We start from the raw sequence: 12776 nt of genomic DNA on the forward strand, positions 1-12776 counted from the left end.
TTCTTTATTACATTTTGGTACCAGCTAATCGGTTTCTCAAAATTAAAAACATCCAATGAAGGTCGGGCCAGCTGGACTTTTTCCATGTGGGTTAGAGACCCTTCCATTAGGCAAGCCTTCCTCCTATTCTGAAAAAGTATTGAGATAGGTGGGGTACCGTAAACAGTATTTCTACAGCCCATCAATTGCCTGTGCTCACTGTTTGGCATTTCACTTATTTCAAATTCGGAGACCCAACCAAACTGTTCAAAAGAGGCTAAAATGTAATCCATATGTATAATATGAACCTCAAATGCAAAAGCATTCTTTGCTCGAATATCAACATCATAGACATAAAAAACCCTTTGATTGAAATCCTGGAATTTAGCATCTGGACCACCGCGATTCAAAAGCTGTGCCACCAGGACCATATCTGATTGCAAAGGATGAATGTTCAAGTTGACATCCCATGCAACACTAAGTAAGGAAGAAGGAAAACAGGATGGAACACAAATTAGATCCTTATTCAATAGCCTCAGCTGGCAAATCAAAACTGGAGATCTGAGGGAATAACAGTAAACGTGACCACGATCCTCCCTATAATTTCATGCACTAATTTACAACCGAAAGCCTGAAGGAACTTCATATTTAAGCGTACTAACAGTTTCCAATGCCTTGTGGGAAAAATGACAAAGAAACTTCCAGATGACCTTCTGCTAGTTACATTGGTCCTCTTGTGAAGCTACAGCAAAACTATTAAGGTCTGGGCAATCCCATACCCAGCTCACCTGAAGACATAACTTCAAAGTGTTCACTGAGACTGTTAATACCTTCCGTCCTCACAAATGATCTGTACCCATGCACATTGCAGGATAAGAGACAAAGGCCCTCATTACAACCCTGGTGGTAAATCCCGCTTTCCGCCGTGCTGAAGGCCGCCAACATACCGTTGTGGCGGCGGAATGCCGCTACAGGTATTACAAACCACATCTCAGAATCTGCCACAATACAGACACCCACACAAGTCCGCCACACCAAAAGTCAGTGATAAACTGGCGATACCAAAACCTACACCGTCACACCAACAAGAATACGCCCACACTATCACGACCCACGAATCAATGAGGCGGTCTTACAACCACAGTAATCCATTGGCGGTATACACTGCCACATGCTTAAAATACACACACATTTATAAAACACAACGGCATTGGACAATTTGAAATACACACACCTGATACAAATACACAAACCACACCCACACACTCACAACACTATAAAACACACACCCACATTACCCACAAACCCTTACAACAATTTTTTTTTTAAAAAGCTGAAAAAGAGAGAATAGCAAACACAACACCAGCATCCCCAGGCACACAACAGACTCATACAACATCCACACACTTCAAACAACACACACCAACACATCACATCTCACAGCACAATAAACAGCACCTCACACATCACCCACACACCATCATGGTACCTCAAAGACACCCCAGTTTTTCAGAGGAGGAGGTCAGGGTCATGGTGGAGGAAATCATCCGGGCAGAGCCACAGCTTTTCGGATCACAGGTGCAGCACACCTCCATTGCTAGGAAGATGGAGCTACAGCGGAGAATCATCAACAGGGTCAACGCAGTGGGACAGCATCCAAGAACATGGGATGACATCAGGAAGAGGTGGAACGACCTACGGGGGAAGGTGCGTTCAGTGGTATCCATACACCAGATTGCTGTACAGAGTACTGGCGGTGGACCCTCTCATCCTCCCCCACAACTAACAACATGGGAGGAGCAAGTCTTGGCAATACTGCATCCAGAGGGCCTCGCAGGAGTAGCAGGAGGACTGGACTCTGGTAAGTCATATCTTATTTACCAAATCCCCCGACCTCACCTGCATGCCATCACAACCCACACATCCCATACCAAGGCCCTGCATGCAACACCAATGCATGGACCCCCACCACCAAAGCATGTCCAGTACAGATACCCACACAGACCCCAAACCAACTATCACAAAAGGGCAAACACAATAATGCAAGCACAGGAGTAGAGGGTACCTCACCCAATGCACAAGATGGCACACACAGATACTAAAACTATGCATTTACACCCCAACAGGATCCATACCCAACGTCACGGGATAGGAGGTGCCGGACATATCCAGTGCCCCCACAGAAGAGGCCCACAGTGATGACATCAGCTCTGCACGCCTGGAACAAGATGACCAGCCCGGCCCATCAGGGACTGCTGGACAGTCGGGTTCCCCTGCCACTGTCACAAGCCACCACAGACCCTCCCCCCTCAGGAAACACCACCACAGCACCCACCCAGTGGGCCCATGCCACTGTCTCCAGGACACGTCAATCAGCAGTGTGTTCACCACTACCGGGACCCCAGGCAAGCCCACCAACCCAAGACAATCAGGGACCTGGGGTCAGTGGCAGTGGGTACACGGTTCAGGAGACAGAGGCACAGGATACCAGGGAAGCTGGGAGGACTGCTGTGCAACAGGGGGAGGACAGGCCCAGGGAACCGACAGTCCATGAGGCACTCTCCAACATCATGGGAGCATAGCACCATTCCCAGGAAACCATGGGCACGGTACTGGCCAAGTTTTAGGAGACTCAGCGGCAGCAGGAGGAACACTACCTTGGGATCAGGGAGGACTTGAAGTCCAGTAACACCACTCTGGTCACCATTGCAGGGGTGCTGGCAAACCTTGTCAACACCATGAGGGACACAGTGGCACACAAACGGGCCCCTGACACTAGCCTGGATGATGAACAGCCTTCCACCTCTGCCAGCGCTAGTGGACAGGAGGCACCGCCACAGGAACAACAGGCCACCAGCACCCCACCCCCTGCAGAAGGAGAACCACCCCGCAAACGGTCCCTGAAATCCAGGAACAAAACAGAGAAAATTGCCATGACCCCACCAGGAAATTAGAGCCTCCTAAATGTCACCCTTCTGTCCCACTTTGTCATCCTGTCCACCTTAAACTGCCATTGATCCCCTTCCTATGCCCCATTAGACAATGACCTGTGAGACCAAGAGACTGGACTCTACCATGGACATTCCTCCACCATCACCCCAGCCCATTTCACACACCCCTCCACTTATTAGCACAGAAATAAACACCCTTAAATCACAAATCAATCTGGAGTCAGTCTGTGCTTTCACAAATGTGTAATTGCAACCTCTCTGAAATATAGCAATGTCAATGTACTTGCTCACATACCAATGTTACACAGTTGTTGGTCAGCAGTAAACATAGCATAGGGCACAAAGTGGAAGCCACATCTGTGAAATGGAAAGCCAAAGTGACAAGTCAGTGTCCATACACAGAGGTAAAAAGGCAGATTAATGATAGGTCCTACAATAGTATGAGATGTGGGAACAGTGCCATCCTCTTACCTGTGTCTCACTGGAAGTATTGCATGATGATGTTGTTACGGTTGTCTACATCATCTTCTTCTGCCTCCTCTTCTTCACTGTCCACAGGCTCCACAGCTGCCACAGGACCACCATCAGGCCCATCCTCCTGCAGAAAAGGCACCTGGTGTTGCAAAGCCAGGTTGTGCAACATACAGCAGGCCACCATGATCTGGCACACCTTCTTCGGTGAGTAGTATAGGGATCCACCTGTCAGATGGAGGCACCGGAATCTGGCCTTCAGGAGGCCGAAGGTGCTCTCTATTATCCTCCTAGTCCACCATGTGCCACATTGTAGCATTCCTCTGCCCTTGTCCTGGAATTCCTCACTGGGGTCAGTAGCCATGACAGGTTGGGGTAACCAGAGTCACCTGCAAATACCGAGGGACAACAGTTACACATCCTCCAAACAATAGGGAATCTCCCATACCCATACAGAAAACTAAACTGTGTGGGGACCTTGGGCTCACCTATTAGCCACACACGGTGCCTCTGGAGTTGCCCCATCACATAAGGGATGCTGCTATTACTCAAAATGTAAGTGTCATGCACAGAGCCTGGATACTTGGCATTGACATGGGAGATGTGCTGGTCTGCCAAACACACCATCTTCACATTGATTGAAGGGAAGCTTTTCCAGTTTTTGTACACCTGTTCATTCCTGCGGGGGGGAACAAATGTCACATGGGTACCATCAATGGCCCCAATAATGTTGGGGATATGTCGCAGGACACCTTTCACTTTGGGCAGATCCTCCACCTGAGGGAAAACGATGTAGCTGCGCATGTGTTTCAGCAGGACAGATAACACTCTGGACAACGCGTTAGAGAACATTGGCTGTGACATCCCTGATGCCATAGCTACTGTTGTCTGAAAAGACCCACTTGCCAGGAAATGGAGCACTGACAGGACCTGCACTAGAGGGGGGATTCCTGTGGGATGGCGGATAGCTGACATCAGGTCTGCTTCCAACTAGGCACACAGTTCCTGGATTGTTGCACGATCAAGTCTGTAAGTGATAATGATGTGTCCATTGTCGACAGGTCCACCAGGGGTCTGTACACCGGAGGATGCCGCCATCTCATCACCTGCCCCCGCAGATGTGCCCTATGGAGGAGAACGGTGAGCAGAGGGTCATACACCACATTGCTTTCACAAGGCTGTTTAGCAAAATCAGTAAATTTTCTCTATGTGCCTCTGTCTGTCCGTATTCCTGGCCTAAATAGGTGTGACACAGTTAGTTGACCTGCCTTGTGGCCCCCTGAAATGGCGGCTGCCTGACCTGTAAGGTGGGACAAGGGGAAATGAGGTAACTGCGCTGGCGTTGTACAGCGTTGCAGTAGGTGGTAGAAAAATGCTGCACAATTCAGCATTGGTTATCATTGGGCCCTATATGTTCCAGGAGCTAATGACGATGTACGCCGGCGGTGACGGTACGCACCGCCGCGGACGTGACCGCCATTTTCTATCTCTTCAGTCACTTGATACCTGATCTTCAAAAGGAGAGGACCTACACTGAAAATGCTGCTGTGACCTGCGTCTGGAAGCAACAATGGCTACAGTGTCTGGGGAAAGGGCCCCTGCCTTCACTGTGGAGGAGTTGGAGAAACTGGTGGATGGGGTCCTCCCCCAGTACACGCAACTCTACGGTCCTCCAGACAAACAGGTAAGTAAACTGTGCGCATGGTGGATGGCACATGATTGTATGGAGTGTCATGGATGGAAGAGATGGGTAGGGACAGGCCAGCATGTGAGGATGGCATGTGTATGTTTCACTGGGCCAGGGTGGGAGGTTTGTGGACAATGTGAGAGAAGAAATGTACGGGGGAGTAACATACATTTTTACCTCACTATTCCTCTAGATCAGCGCCCACCAGAAGAAGGGTATTTGGCGTGCCATCGCCAAGGAAGTGCAGACCCTGGGGGTCTACTGTAGACGGAGCACCCACTGCTGGAAAAGATGGGAGGACCTGCACTGGTAGAGCAAGAAGATGGCGGAGGCCCAGCTGGGGATGGCCTCCCAACGTGGAAGGGGTGACCGTCGCACCATGACACCCCTGATGTACCGGATCCTGGCAGTGGCATATCCTGAGTTGGATGGGCGCTTGAGAATATCACAGCAGCCACAAGGGGGTGAGTACACTCTCATTCAGCTGACTCTGCGTGCTTGACGAGGTGTCTGGGTGGGGGCGGTAGGCTGTGGGTTCCCCTAGGCCAGGGCAGACGCGCAAAGGTAGATCCATTGATTTGCAGCCTCATTCCCAGTCCAACCCCAAAGGTGGTATTTGCCCTCTACACCTAGTCAGGCTCCTATGGGTTCCAGCTGTGCATGAAATGGGTCTAGACAGAGTCCCCCATGGGCATGTGCTTTTCCCCTGCCCTGTTAGTGCATGGCTTAGTGCATAGGGCTGCTCCCTGTGTGTTGTGTCCGCCAACAGTAGTGGTGTTGCAGGCATTGACCATTTGTCTCCTCTGTCTTTCCCCCCCTTTTTGTTTTGCCACCCTGTCCTTGTGTGCATTAGCATAATCTGGCGGAGGAGCAGTGGCACCGGAGCAGGAGGGAGCTGCATCCCACATGGCCCTGGAGGGTGAAGTAACGCAGTCCAAAGGTACCAGTGGGACGGAGGGCGAGGGGAGCTCCACGACGGGGACAGGAGGACACACATTAGTGACAGTGACTCCTCCTCTGATGGGAATTCCCTTGCAGCGGCGGGCACCTCTGTGCCCACCGCATCAACAGGTACAGCCGCCACACCCCCTACCAGCACCGCCCTCCCAGCAGTCCCTCATCGAGTTTCCCGTGCCCGCTCACCCAGAAAGGTGGGCATCTCCTTTGCCCCAGGCAACTCAGGCCCTGCCCCAGTCAGCCCTGCTGCCCTCAATGAGGAGGCTATTGACCTCCTGAGATCCCTCACTGTTGGGCAATCAACCATTTTGAATGCCATCCAGGGTGTTGAGAGGCATTTTCAGCAAACAAATGCATACCTGGAGGGCATTCATTCTGGCATGGCAGCCCAACAGAGAGCATTTCAGGCTCTGGCCTCAGCATTGATGGCAGCCATTGTCCCTGTGTCCAGCCTCCCCCTCCAACTTCCTCTCCCCAGACCCAATACCCTGTACCTCAGCCTATAACAAGCACACCATCAGATCAGCATGCACACTCATGAACACACAAGAGTGGACATGGCAAACATAAGCACCACACATCCCACAGGCATTCACACAAGCACTATACCCATGCGGAGACACCTACATCCACTGCCTCCACTGTGTCCCCCTCCTCCACTTCCTCCACCTCCCTCCCTGTCTCGTGTCCACTCACACCTGCATGCACTACATCCTCAGCCACTACCTCCATCACCAGTACGCCCATCACCGCACACCGCTCATGTGCACTCACCACCCCCACTACCATGCACACGTCCCCTGTGTCCTCTCCCAGTGTGTCTGTGAGCCCTCCTCCCAAAGTACACAAACGCAGGCACACACCCACCCAACAGCCATCCACCACACAACAGCCTCCGGCCCTTGCACCTTCACCCAAATTCAGCAGACATACACCTCCTACAACCACTACCTCTTTTTCCACTCCCAAACCCCCTCCATCTTCCCGTCCCTCTTCCTGGCTAACATAGACCTCTTCCCTACACCTTCCCCCCTCGTCCTTCCCCTAGGGCCAGGATGTCCAGGTCTCAACCCAGCACCACAGCCACCAAATCATCCAGCATAGTGGTCTCAGCAAGTCCGGTCACATGGTGGCCGGCACCAATCAGGGCTGCCAGTGTGCCACCTAAAGAGGCCAAGTAGCAGGCCAATCCGCCACCTGCCTAGGTGAAGAAGGTGCCCACATGCCGGAGGGAGAAGCCGCACCAACCACCAAGGAAGGGCTCCTCCAAGCCAAAAGGGGACAGAGCCAACGGACCAGCAGTGACATCAAAGGTGGGGAAGGGACACAAGGCAAAGAGCAGGTCAGGACAGGCACGGACGCTCTGGCTGAGGGACCAGAGTCACCCCTTTTGTCAACCAGAACATCAAACTGTACGGCAGTGAACACCGCCACCTGCACAGCCACCTTCACGGCCACCTGCTATGCCACCTGCCCTGCCACCTGCACGTCTGATGCCTCACCAACAGTCCCCAGCATCATCCCCAGTGGGCAGCCGTCCGAGGCTGCAGGAGACGTCCTGCTGTGTCCCTCCACAGGTGCAGACATATGCACCACTGCCAGCACCTCCTCCACAAACACCGCCGCAACCACTGCTACCAGCCCCGTGACGTGCTCAGACAGTGCCACCACAGCTGACATGGCTATCATCCCCAGTGGGCAGCCATCCGAGGCTGCAGGAGACGTCACGGACCCTGCACAGCGTACATGAGGCACGACACCCAGCACTGTTTGTATCTGCATGTGGCAGGTGAAGTCGCAGAGGGTGGAGTGTGTCTCTGCCTCCATGGAGTATCATGCTACCTGTTCCCAGGCAATCTCGTGGCACACATACCCAGGTGAGGGAATGGGACCTGCCACACTGCATGTGAAGCACTCTGGGTACAATGCCCCCTCCAGAACCAGTGGAGAATCACATACACTTGAAAGACTGTGGCTTTGCACTCCCCAGGATAAAGCAGTGGGCAAACCACCCACTGGAGAGACTTGAGAGACTGTGGATTTGCACTCCCCAGGTTAAAGCAGTGGGCAAACCACCCACTGGAGAAACTTGAGAGAGTGTGGCTTTGCACTCTCCAGGATAAAGCAGTGGGAAAACTACCCACTGGAGAGACTTGAGAGACTGTGGCTTTGCACTCTGCAGGACCAATCAGTGGGCATGGAGCCCCCTTTTGGAGCAGTGGCATTGTCCGTTCATCCGGCTGAGGTGCCCCCCTCCTCATCCCCCTGAGCTGCCTCTTTATTTTCCATCTGATGCCCCTGCAGTGTTCCCTCCGTTTCGAGTCAGGTATCTTGTGTGGGCTTCGCCCATGCATTTTGGGACACTGATCCATGGACAATGATTTCATTCATATCCGTACTTGTGTAGTTGGTGTACATATTTGTATATACTGATATTTTAATTTGGCCTTTCTGATTCTTTGCTGATTACACTCGTTACAATCATTTCCTTTTGTCCTTGCGTTCTTCCAGGGGGTGACGGGGTGAATGTGTAACGTCGCTGCATGTATTTGTGTGTATGGTGTTGTGGGTGAGGATGGGGGTGTTGTGTGTTGCGTGTGTGTGACACTCTCTTTTCCCTCCCCCCCTCCCCTGTGTGCTAGGTGCAGCACTCACCGTGGTCGTCGCCAGCGTCTTTGCTGCTCCTTATACAAGAGGAGGTAAAGCAACATGGGCAGGACCTGTAAATAGGGCTCCATGGTGTCCTGGATCTTTCTTGAGTTTCGAGAGGTGAGTCATTTCCCTTCAGAACACTGTTTCCACTGTGCTTTTGATGCCATTGGTACCACCCCGGAAAAGGTGGCGGATAGGCCTGTTGTAATACAATGGGCGGAATCTTGCCTTCCGCCTGTCTGTTGGCGGTTACCGCCGCAGTGTTTATTTCTGCCGCTGTGGCGGTCGGAGTGTTAAAGTGGCTGTCAATGTTGGCGGTTTCCGCCATGGTTATGATTCAATTTTTTTTACCGCCGGCCTGTTGGCGGTATTACCGCCGCTTTAACAGCGACCGTTAGGGTTGTAATGAGGGCCAAAGTCTGCATGGGAATCCATTGTTCGAAGAAAGGTCACAGAATGCTTCAGATCTGAAGTCGGTTCTAAAAATTTTAGATTTCAGGTCATCAGTGTGGAATTGCTCAAGGATTTTCAAGTTGTGTGGCGAGTTGGGTAAATTCCAAAGATGTATTCTCAAAGAATCCAAAAAAACACCCTGTATCATATTGGGCCATAGGTTGATGTTGAAATATTGACTACATGACCATTACGATTTTTTGCCTACTCTCTTTGTTTGAACTTAGGACTCTGGGAACTTCCACACTTTACTGCAGTGGGAGAGTGCATGCACCCTTCCGACACATGCCAGGAGGGGGAGCTCACTTGATTGGTTGCCCTCTAGAAAGGTACACCACACACCCAGAGCAGACACAGCCCCGGCTACTAGTGGAACGCTGCACAGAGTGTGCCACCCACCAGAATAGCCTGTCAACCATGTATCAGTCCCACCATTGCAGGTCTGTGGAGGAGCAGTTGCCGTGGTGCTTAGGGAGGCATATCTTACTCCTTAGCCAGCCATTAATGGGGCTTTCCCTACCCCTAGAGCACCCCCTGAATGGCAGAGAAGAAGGTAAGCAGAAGACCAGCCAGATACACAGGGGTGTTCCATGCCCCGGTAGAGAAGAATCCCCACATGTGTTTTACCCACCTAGGAGATGGGCTCCTTCTCTAGGTTTTGCTGATTCTCTTTTAATGGCCTTAGGGCCCTGGGCACTCTTCCTCTGTAAGCGTGAAAGTGCATCTGCCTTCCTACATATTAGGAAGTGGCGCTATCCCATGTCTGTGTGCTGGTACAATGGTGTTTTCATATGTGCCCTGCCTGCCATTTGAGACCTGTGTGTGCATGCTTGTTCAGTAGTGTTCTCCAATGCATCCCTCCTGCCATTGCAGGCCTATGTGTGTGTGTGTGCTTGCACAATAGTGTTTCAACATGTGTTCAGCCCATCATTGCGGGCCAGTGAGTGCACGCTTGCACAAAGGTGTTTCACCTGTGACTGGCCTGCCATTGTGAGCTTGTGCGTGCGCACTTGCATCAAGGGTGTTATTTAACGTAGTGAGGAATTCCCATGTGTGTTCTTACTACGGCTGAGGGTTGCTATCTCCATAAGCTAACATGGGAGAATGAAATCACTCCCAACTGCAATAGTGGATTTCAGTGGAGCAACCTCCTGATGTATCCTATCATTGGATTCACAATATTAAGCCCCTTCCTTTGATAAGGGTGATTTTGTCATTAATCTCTGAGATATGCCTTTTCTGGAAAGTGGGCATTTCTCTGCTCAAATGCTTGTTGTGTGACTTTCTACCTGACTCCAGTGAGCACTGGAGGTTGGGGCAACACATCTGTGCAGTCCCAGCAGCAGCTATAAATAATGGGCACACAACTGGAACAACAGACCTTTGCCATTTGAAGGTCTGGTTAAATCGATTGGAGGGAGACGTTTTCACACTTGTACTTGTACATAATAATAATAACATCACTAGTAGTGAGAACAAGCCTACTTTCACTAGCATAAGTCATTTTACATCAAAAAGGCAAACTATTAGAATCAGTATCCGCTCACAAAGGTTACCGGAACAATCGGTGAGTGGCAATCACCACTAGTCCAGTTTGAATGTTTTTTTTTTAACTCAGAGGAACAACATTAGCATACCATACCAAATTGTGCACTTTGAAGTCACTGTGTAAGAACAATTTACTATTTTCAAAACATTTCTTACATGAGGGCCTTTTAATACGTGAACGCCATGAAAACTTGAAATGATGACTTTTAAAAATAAATTCTATGAAAATAGAAAATCAGAAATGTATAAAGAGCATACGGTTTCTAATTAAAAGAGGAAAAACAAAGTATAGTGTCAATTACAACTGTTATGAAATTTAATAAAGTTCAATCCATACATGGCCAGTTAGCGTCAGTCATCCATTGAGAATATATCTGCATTTTAACTCTGTGGTACAATACTGGAAATCAATTTAGAAATAATGTTGCTGTGGGGTATTTTTTGTGAAGTTCCTCTACCAACGGAAGATGGCAATGCATATTTGCCTTATATTATTCATTAAATCTCCACATGAATTGGAATGACTAAAACTGTCATAAATCACGTACACCGTTCCTCACACAAAACCAATCTTTCTTGTCTGAATTTACCTGAAAATTGTTTTCTTTGTTATCAAGATCAAAATAATGGGAATAGGAGACATAACCTTCATTAAATAACACATTTCTTCAAAACGATTTTGTATTGCACATTGCGAGATGAGCGCCATCACAATTTTCACATTTGCATTAACACAATGACATTTGAAATATATAGTTGACATTTAGATTAGAGAACTCATTCCTCCCCTTTGTTTGCCACTACATTTTATTACATTTGGCAATTTCCTTTGTATTTTCTTTACCTGTTTTCTTCATCAAATTAAAAACACACATCGATATGATAACATACATCACTTTTACATTACAGCGATTGTCAATTACCAGTCTGGATATGAAACTATATGCTGTTAGGTGCCCCAGTACAGCATATGGATAATTCCCTTCTACTTGAATTGCATTTGTTTCCCTAATAACTGCTGGCAGTGCTGCCAATTAGTCCTGCCACCTGTTTCTCGATATGCAAGAATTTGATTTGAAAGTTTAATTTGCTCAGAACCCTGTATTTTGCTATGGAATAGAATCATAAAAATGCTAGGACTGCAGATATAATGCATGCCAGGGAGGTCTGCATTACTGTGCTCTGAAAAACTAGGAAGCATTTCAACAATTTAATGTATTTTTGTGTGTTTCGAAAAATGCTAAAAATAGATAGGTTTGGCTACTCGCTGCAGCAGTCACTTGTGTTTGCAAGTAAGACTAATCCAAAAGATTCTAATTCTTATTTCGGGGACAATATTTGAAGAGCTGTATTCTGAGTCTAGTTTAAATTACATGTTTTAACAAAAGTTACATCATCACTAACTTTTACCATACAACTTGGCTTTTATTACATCATCAGGCGATGGAGAACTGGCATGACCGGCCTTCTGTGTGCTACTAGTAGCTTCAAATGTGAGGGAAGAACCCAAGGAGGGACAGATCGACGACTTTTGTGAATACGTAGCTGAGGATGGAGTTCTGGAAGGGCTCTTGGGGAAGTGACCCGAGATGTGTCTTTATATGGGGAGGAACAGTGTATCTGGCCCGCTGTCTTGATTTGAGGGATATTGTTAGAGAAGGACAAGCTTTGTGCCTGTCTGTGGAACTACTTGCCATGCACAGATCGAGGGAAGTGACTGGGACATGGCACAGGAAGCACGCACCATCACAGATCACATTGTGGGTACAATTGGTGTTAGATGACAAACACCTGAGGCCCTCGGGTAGTGCTGGATGACTGCTGGAGCCAAAAGGCATCTCTTTGGGTTATGTAACAGAGCATGAAGCACAGTTTTGCCTTGACACGGTGCCATGAGTCCATTTTTTACTGAACCTGCCTATCACCTAGGCTGGATGCCACAAACGAGTAAGATCCACATCTGATATTTGCTGCGGCAGATCCATAAAGAGAGGTGTCCATTGATCAGATAGAAACTGAAGGGGGGCACTGGGAAATTCAACAGAAAACCTGTGGTCACCTGACCTCTTCTACCAATG

Source organism: Pleurodeles waltl, chromosome 4_1 (assembly GCF_031143425.1).
Source record: "Pleurodeles waltl isolate 20211129_DDA chromosome 4_1, aPleWal1.hap1.20221129, whole genome shotgun sequence".
NCBI lineage: Eukaryota > Metazoa > Chordata > Amphibia > Caudata > Salamandridae > Pleurodeles > Pleurodeles waltl.